We start from the raw sequence: 9170 nt of genomic DNA, 5'->3' as shown, positions 1-9170 counted from the left end.
TCAGTGGCACTAGCTCTTGGTATAAAGGCCATCTGCTCTCTCTCCGTCGGATTTAGAGCAAAGCTTTTTCCTTTCATTTTGACATTGAACAAGTCTTTGCCACTACATCTCTAATCAATCACTGCTTATTCGCAAACAACGGTCCAATTTATGTTTTAAAATTCATTTTTGGGATCCTAAAAAAATTCTTTTTTTTTTTTTTTTTTTTTTTTTTGAGAGATCTTTTATCTTATAACCATTTTCATCTAAACTAAACTTTAAAAGATTTTCAAAGCATGAATGTAATAACAATCTTAGTCTTGTCTAAACTAAACTTTAAAAGATTTTCAAAGCATGAATGTAATCAATATTTTCTATTTTTTAGGTAAAGGCAAAGAAATCTTAAGCAGCACAGTGATTGCTATAGAAGTTGGGAGAGACTTTCGATAGTGTTTTGTTTATATTTCAATTTTTCATTCTTTTAATATCTTATTCAAACATGTTTTTATTTGAAACAAGGATGGGTTTCATGCTATCGAAGTTTAACCGTCCAATATATGTTTTAAAATTCATTTTTGGGATCCTAAATAAAAGTCTAATTTTTTTTTTTTTTAGATCTTTTATCTTATAACCATTTTCATCTTAAGTAAACTTTAAAAGATTTTCAAAGCATGCATGTAATAACAATCTTAGTCTTGTCATGTTTTAGAAGTTGTACTGTTATGTCATACTAACACCAATATATATCAAAACTCATTGTTAACATATATTTATCCGCTTTGACTCATTATATATCGCCGCCAATTTTACAATTTACTAGGGAGAGGTTTCCACACCCTTATAAAAAAAAAAAAAATGTTTCGTTACTCCTTCAAAATGACGTGGAATCTCATAGTTATATTTAAAAAGAAACCATATTATATTTGTAAAAATTATTTGTGCTAAAAATAATCTCTAGATTATCATCTATTACCCACTTGTCTGGAAGGGTTCTATCAAATATTATTTTCCAACCATACAAACCACAATAATTTATATCAAATATTATTTTCCAACCATACAAACCACAATAATTTATTTTAAAAAGTATGTGATATCTTATTATCGAACATCACTATGTCTAGTTTGTAGGCCATTTGACATTTTTATAATACTTTAAAAAAAGACAAACTAATTAAAAACCCATCTCTCAAATCAATTCCTCAAAACTTAATAAAGTAACTGAAAGAGTCAGGTGTTTCATATCGAGCAATTTATAAGGAATTTTTGTTTTAAAATACAACAAATTCCCAAACCCCATTTATAAAAACCCTAACCCTTCTCATAATTCTTCACAAGCCATCCCACAAACCTACAAACCCTTCAATATCTCTCCACCAATGGCTTCCAAGCTCTCTTCACCCATTGCCCTCCTCCTCCTCCTCAACCTCCTCTTCTTCACTATGGTCAGCTCCACCTATGTCCCTTGCCCACCGCCGCCACCCAAGCCCCACAAGCCCACCCCGTCAAGGCAGCAACCATCACTCCCCAAGTGCCCCAGGGACACCCTCAAGCTTGGCGTCTGCGCCGACTTGCTGGACGATCTAGTGCACTTAGTGATCGGCTCACCACCAAAATCCCCATGCTGCACCCTAATCCAAGGCCTTGTTGACCTGGAAGCTGCTGTGTGCCTTTGCACTGCGGTGAAGGCCAGAGCCTTGGGTCTCAAGATTGACCTCTCAGTTTCCCTCAGCTTGCTTTTGAACTACTGTGGACAGAAGGTTCCGTCCGGCTTCCAATGCCCTGCTTGAAACCAAATCCTTTCATTTCCGTCTCTTGTTTCTTCTTCAATTTTCCATTTCAATGTCGTGTTTAAATAATCGGTTTGGTCGTACGTCGTGTTATGATGGGTTTGTTAGGATCGATACCAGTTGTTAGGATCGCACAACAACGAACACGCTCGATCTAGATGAACACAAAGAGAAGGATAGAGAGAAGTTGTAAGGAGAACTCTGGCTAAAAGGATTTTTTATTGATGACTTTAGGCATGTACAACAAGAGAGTACAGAGAATAGAAAAGTACATTTAAGAGCTTTACTGGACGGGATATATATATGGTTCAGTCTACTAAATATAGCTTTACCAGATTTAACCATCTACTATATATAGCTATGTACCATATATAGCTTTACCGGATATAGCCATTGACCAAGCTATAAATACAGGGAGCAGACTCCATAACTCAACAATTCTCCCACTTGGAGACTGATCCTACACCATACCAATTAGGGCTTTGCATAGCTTTAATTTTCCAACATCAACACATTTTGTCAACATGTCTACTGGATTCTTTGCACCCTCTATCTTCTCCAAACACATATCGCCTTCTTCCACTAACCTGCGAGTGAAATGGTACCGTCTTCTAATGTGTTTTGTTCTTGAATGATAGACTGGGTTTTTCACCAACTGTATGGCACTCTGACTATCTGTATAAAGGATCTTCTTGCACTGCTTCCGGCCTAATTCTTCTAGATAGTCTGTCATTCATATCATCTCCTTTCCAGCTTCAGCTATGGCCACGTACTCAGCTTCAGTAGATGAAAGAGCAACGCATTTCTGAAGCTTAGACATCCAACTCACTGCTGTTCCATCTATAGTGTAGATATACCCAGATGTGCTCTTGCTGGAGTCTACATCTCCACTCAGATCAGCATCCACAAAACCTTGCAGAACTACTTTGCCATTGCCATAACAAAGTGTAGTATTGGATGTACCTCTCAGATATCTTAGAAGCCACTTCACAGCTTCCCAATGTTCCTTCCCTGGATTTGCCATGTACTTGCTAACAACTCCCACTGCATGTGTTATGTCAGGTCTAGTGCAGACCATAGCATACATCAAACTCCCAACTGCAGAAGCGTACGGAACTGATGCCATGTGCTCACGTTCCTCAACTGTCTTGGGAGATTGCCCCTTTGACAATTTAATATGATTTGCCAAGGGGGTAGTCCTGGGTTTAGCGTTATTCATCTTGAATTTGGACAACACCTTCTCAATGTACTGCTCTTGGGATAGATTTAATGTGCCAGCAGATCTATCTCGAGAAATCCTCATCCCAAGGATCTGCTTCGCTGCACCTAAATCTTTCATCTCAAATACTGAAGACAAGCTTGCCTTCAGGTGGTTTATCTCCCTCATACTTGATCCAGCAATTAGTATATCATCCACATACAGGAGTAGAAACACATAAGAATCAGTGTATTTCTTGAGGTAGCAACACTGATCCTTTTCACTTCTGTGGAAACCACTCTTGCTCATGAAGGAGTCAAACTTCTTGTACCATTGTCTCGGTGCTTGTTTCAGTCCATACAAGCTCTTATTGAGCTTACACACCATGTGCTCCTTGCTTGGAGCTGCAAATCCTTCGGGTTGTTGCATATAGATCTCCTCGTCTAGATCTCCATGTAAAAATGCCGTTTTTACATCCATTTGCTCAAGGTGCAAATTCTCCGATGCAACAATACTCAGTAGAATTCGGATAGTAGTTAATTTCACAACTGGAGAAAAGATCTCAGCATAATCAATGCCTTTTCTTTGTGAATATCCTTTAACTACTAACCGAGCCTTAAACCTCCTTCTGCCATCTGGTTCAACCTTGATTTTGAACACCCATTTGTTCAACAGAGCTCTCTTTCCTGTAGGCAACTCAGTCAGCACCCACGTATTATTCCTTTCAAGTGAGCTCATCTCATCATCCATGGCTTGCTCCCACTTAGTTGAATCTTCCACTTGTAGGGCCTCATCAAAGGACTCTGGTTCTCCTTCGTCAGTCAGCAACAGATAGTGTAATGAGGTTGAATATCTGTCTGGTGCTCTGGTAGTTTTGGATGATCTTCTCAACACCTGTTCAGGTGCAACTTGCTCCACGTCTGGTTCTTCAGCAATAGGATCAGCCACGTCTGGTTCTTCAGCAATAGGATCAGGAGTTTCTTGAGCTTCTGTTGTACCATCACTGTGTGAATTTTCTTGCCACTCAAATTCAACTCCCACTTGCTTCGTAGTCTCAGAGTTTATCTTCTCTCTGTCCTTGTACATGACATTTTCATCAAAGGTCACATCACAGTGTCTTAGGATCTTCATATTTTTCTCATCCCAAAACCTATACCCGAACATGTCAGAGCCATAGCCTATGAAGTAGCATTTCACAGCCTTAGCATCAAGCTTATCTCTCTTCTCTGGATCAACATGAACATATGCAGTACAGCCAAAGGTTCTCAAGTGAGAGTACTTGAGTTCTTTTCCTGTCCATACTTCTTCGGGCAATTTGAACTTCAAGGGTACTGACGGCCCTCTATTAATCAAATATGCTGCTGTGTTCACAGCATCAGCCCAGAATGCCTTTGGCAATCCAGAATGAATCCTCATGCTTCTTGCTCGCTCATTCAAGGTTCTGTTCATCCTTTCTGCAATACCATTTTGTCTTGCCTTACCGGGAATTGTTCTTATTAATCTAATTCCCTCAGCTGCACAAAATGTTATAAACTCTGATTTGTTGTACTCTCCTCCATTGTCAGACCTCAGGCATTTGATCTTCAAGCCGGTCTGATTTTCAACTTCAGCTTTCCACTTCTTGAAGGTGGTAAACACATCTGACTTATGTTTCAGAAAGTAAACCCATACCTTCCTGCTGAAGTCATCGATGAAGGTGACGTAGTACCTTGATCCACCAAGTGATGAAACTGGAGATGGTCCCCAGACGTCTGTATGGACCATTTCCAACCGCACTTTCTTCGGTTCTCTGGCAGCCTTTGTGAAACTAACTCGTTTCTGTTTGCCCATAACGCAGCTCTCACAAAGACCCATATCAACAGATTTTAAGCCTTCTAAAGCTCCTTTCGCAGTGAGCATCTTCATTCCTTTGACGCTCATATGTCCAAGTCTATTGTGCCATAGACTTGAATTGGAAGCACTCTCAGCAGCAGCAGTCATGTTTATACACTCTGCAGTAGTGTATAAGGTTCCAGATTTTGTGCCACGCGCAACAACCATGGCGCCCTTCACAATCTTCCAGGAACTCTTTCCAAACTCTGCTGCATAGCCTGTGCTATCCAACTGACCAATAGAGATCAGGTTCTTCTTGAGACCAGGAATGTATCTGACATCTTGTAATGTCCATTGATTTCCTGCTGGAGTTTGTATGGAGACATCTCCCTTTCCTTCAATCTCCAAGGTTTTATTGTCGGCAAGATACACCTTCCCGAAATTTCCTGATTTGAAATTTCGAAACAATTCCTTACTTGGAGACGAATGGAACGATGCACCTGAATCCAAAATCCAGGATTCAGCTGGGCTATCCACACTAAGGATTAAAACGTCCTCAGCATCTTCTGTTGTGTATATAGAATCATCATCATCTTCAGATTTATGATTCTGCTTCTTCTTTAGCTTTGTACAATCTGTCCGAAAGTGTCCTTTTCCCCCACAGCTCCAACACGTTACGTTGGGTTTGTTTGGAGATTTTCCCCGGTTCTTTGATTTTGAACGCCCATGTTTGTTTGAGCTCTTTGATTTGCTTCTTCCCCTTCGATCAACACTGAGAGCATTGCCTGATGAATCTCCAGTTTCCCGTTTGCGAATACTTTCGCTGAGAACTACATCTCGAATTTCATCAAACTTCAGTTTATCAGATCCTCGGGAACTGCTGATTGCGGCAACAACAGTATCCCATGACTCGGGTAAGGATGACATCAAAATCAACGCTTTAATTTCATCTTCGAAATTAATTTCCACCGAACCCAGTTGACTTATGATCATATTGAATTCATTTATATGATCCGCAACACGTCCACCTTCAGACATCTGTAGATTGAACAATCTACGCATCAAATACACCTTGTTCATAGCCGACGGTTTTTCATACATATTTGACAGCGCCTTCATCAGATCTGACGTTGTCTTCTCCTTGATGATGTTAAACGCCACGTTTCTGGATAGCGTCAACCGGATCATCCCTAAGGCTTGTCGATCCTTGAGCTTCCACTGTTCCGTGGTCATGGTATCCGGCTTCACCCCCAACAGAGGTTCGTGAAGATCTTTCTGGTACAGATAATCTTCAATCTGCATCTTCCAGAAACCGAAATCGGATCCATCGAACTTCTCAATTCCAATCTTTGAACTTTCCATCTTCACAGATCATGGTGAATTTTGCCTTGCTCTGATACCAGTTGTTAGGATCGATACCAGTTGTTAGGATCGCACAACAACGCACACGCTCGATCTAGATGAACACAAAGAGAAGGATAGAGAGAAGTTGTAAGGAGAACTCTGGCTAAAAGGATTTTTTATTGATGACTTTAGGCATGTACAACAAGAGAGTACAGAGAATAGAAAAGTACATTTAAGAGCTTTACTGGACGGGATATATATATGGTTCAGTCTACTAAATATAGCTTTACCAGATTTAACCATCTACTATATATAGCTATGTACCATATATACCTTTACCGGATATAGCCATTGACCAAGCTATAAATAGTAGATGGTTAAATCTGGTAAAGCTATATTTAGTAGACTGAACCATATATATATCCCGTCCAGTAAAGCTCTTAAATGTACTTTTCTATTCTCTGTACTCTCTTGTTGTACATGCCTAAAGTCATCAATAAAAAATCCTTTTAGCCAGAGTTCTCCTTACAACTTCTCTCTATCCTTCTCTTTGTGTTCATCTAGATCGAGCGTGTGCGTTGTTGTGCGATCCTAACAACTGGTATCGATCCTAACAACTGGTATCAGAGCAAGGCAAAATTCACCACGATCTGTGAAGATGGAAAGTTCAAAGATTGGAATTGAGAAGTTCGATGGATCCGATTTCGGTTTCTGGAAGATGCAGATTGAAGATTTGGAAATCTTCTCAGAATTCCACCATCTTTTTATAGTTTCTTTTACAATGCAATGTAACATAATGGTACGTAGTTCTTTTTTCAAATGAACAACGTTGTTCGTCTATTCTTGTGTCTTATTACAAATTCGACAATGCATATGTTTGAAACCTCAAATCTTGTTTCACCTGTGTCACTTGCATGAAATCATAATAAACCCTTAACTCCAAAATTTTCATGACGAAAAATTAAAGAGAGTAGTATTAACACTCAAGTTTTAAATGACAATGTTGATGAAAAATGTAGAGACCTCAATTGAATGAAAATATGGATGTCAGTGTAATAGCCCAAGTACGCCGCTAGTAGATATTATCCGTTTGGAATCGTTATGAATGGCCGTCAGCCTTACAGTTTTAAAACATGTTTGTTAGGGAGAGGTTTTCACATTCCTATAAAGAACGCTTCGTTCTCCTCTCCAACTGACGGTGGATCTCACAATCCACCCCCTTGGGGGCCAGCGTCTTTGTTGGCACACCGCTCGGTGTCTGGCTCTGATGCCATTTGTAATAGCCTAAGCTCACCGTTAGCAGGGATTATCTACTTTGGCCCGTTACGTATCGCCGTTAGTCTCACGGTTTTAAAATGTGTATGTGAGAGATGTTTCCACATTACTTTAAGAAATGTTTCGTTCTCTTTTTCAACTGACGTGAGATCTCATAGTCCATGGGAACTTTTGAAAAATTTATGAGAATATTTAAACCGTCGTATAAGAATTTACTATTCTAAACGAGGAAGAGGGTTATTATTAATATTATGTGTTGATATTTTTATTAAATATAAGGTCAATTTTATACAATATGATTAAAAAGAGGATTTGGTGGACAATATTAGATATCGACATATTAATGAAAAAAAAATACAATGGTCCGTGTCAGTACTCTCGGTCACGGTCAATGAAAAGCAAATTGTAGAGATAATTGCTACATTTTTCTTTTTCTTTTATATATTAATTTATTTAATTATTTATAGAAACAACTTTAATTTTAATTTTGAAGAAGACGATGAATAATTCGTGGTTCACTAAGCTGGGCAATTAATTTTTTTTTCTAATAATTATTTATTACAACCTTTTCATAATTTTTGAATTGTTATCCATTATACTTTATATTAATTACATCATCATATGCCTCTTTTATCTCGAGTCAATGATAAGTATTTTAATGTATTTAAAATTGTAAAATATGTTTTTTTTTTTTATTCTTATTAATTTAATTTATTAGTATTTTTGTTGTATATATTTTTTTTTTCAAAATTATCTATTGATATTGACATTTCCATAAAATCGAGACTTCCACATTTTAAACATTAATGTTAAGTAACTAATTTTGATATCTAACCCAAGGGCTATAATTTGAATAGAAAATGCAACTATCATACCTTCATTCTCATAGCCTATATAGTGACCCTACATGGTTCTCTTGCCTTCATCTAAAAAAATTAGCACTTGGTTTGATAATTTAAAAAAATACTCAGTAAATAATCACACTGTTGCGGTCGGAAAATGCAAATACATGCAACGATCTCTACTTTTCAGTCTTGATAGAGTTGAATGTGTAATATTTCTCTACACATGCACACATAGATCCATCTAGCAGACTCGTATACGTATCCTCTAAGTCTACTTGTTGGGCTAGCTTAAACTCACGTTGGCAGAAGCTATGGAGGGAAAGGAGCGTGCATAATACCACGACGTACATGATATCGTAGTTTATGTAGTGTAATATATGGAGGTTTATGCATCATACAACATTAATATCACAACATAGTTCCATAACATGACATAATCATATTATAGTACATCTTGTATCATTGCATAAACATAACATAACACAAAACGCATCAAACAATCATGAAAAATTCGTCATTCGTACATCATACAAGTCATTCAACCAAGCCAACATTAAAGCCATTTTGTAGGCGAAGTTATTAACGTATGGAAAATTTGAGTATCTTTGTTTAAGACCTACCTTGATCGGCACAAATGTGAGGATTGTTAAGCTATTCTTAGATATATTTATATTTTAAGTCTCTCCTTTCTACGGTAGAGTTGAAGCCTCAAGAAAAATAGCCTAATAAATAGTTCATACTCGCAATTGTACTCCGTACATTAAACCTATGATAATTACCCATACTATCAAGTTTGAATAGTTCATGACACTAGGGGTTCCGCTAACTTCCAGACGTCGTTACAGATTAGCTTGATTAGAGGGCCCAAGCGAGCGCCCGGAGGATTCACGCTCGCACGTGTGGGTCATGTGTAAAGAAGTACTACAC

At 38.1% G+C, this 9170-nt stretch overlaps 1 pseudogene; it reads left to right on the top strand.

Moving 5' to 3' along the window:
- Positions 1–1358: 1358 nt before the first annotated feature.
- Positions 1359–1769, top strand: LOC147793116 (14 kDa proline-rich protein DC2.15 pseudogene; annotated as a pseudogene).
- The last annotated feature ends 7401 nt before the right edge of the window (positions 1770–9170 follow it).

The sequence above is a fragment of the Cucurbita pepo genome, chromosome 3, assembly GCF_057944985.1.
Source record: "Cucurbita pepo subsp. pepo isolate OVF chromosome 3, ASM5794498v1, whole genome shotgun sequence".
In the NCBI taxonomy this organism is placed as follows: Eukaryota; Viridiplantae; Streptophyta; class Magnoliopsida; order Cucurbitales; family Cucurbitaceae; genus Cucurbita; species Cucurbita pepo.
This window is presented reverse-complemented; position numbering and strand designations above follow the sequence as displayed.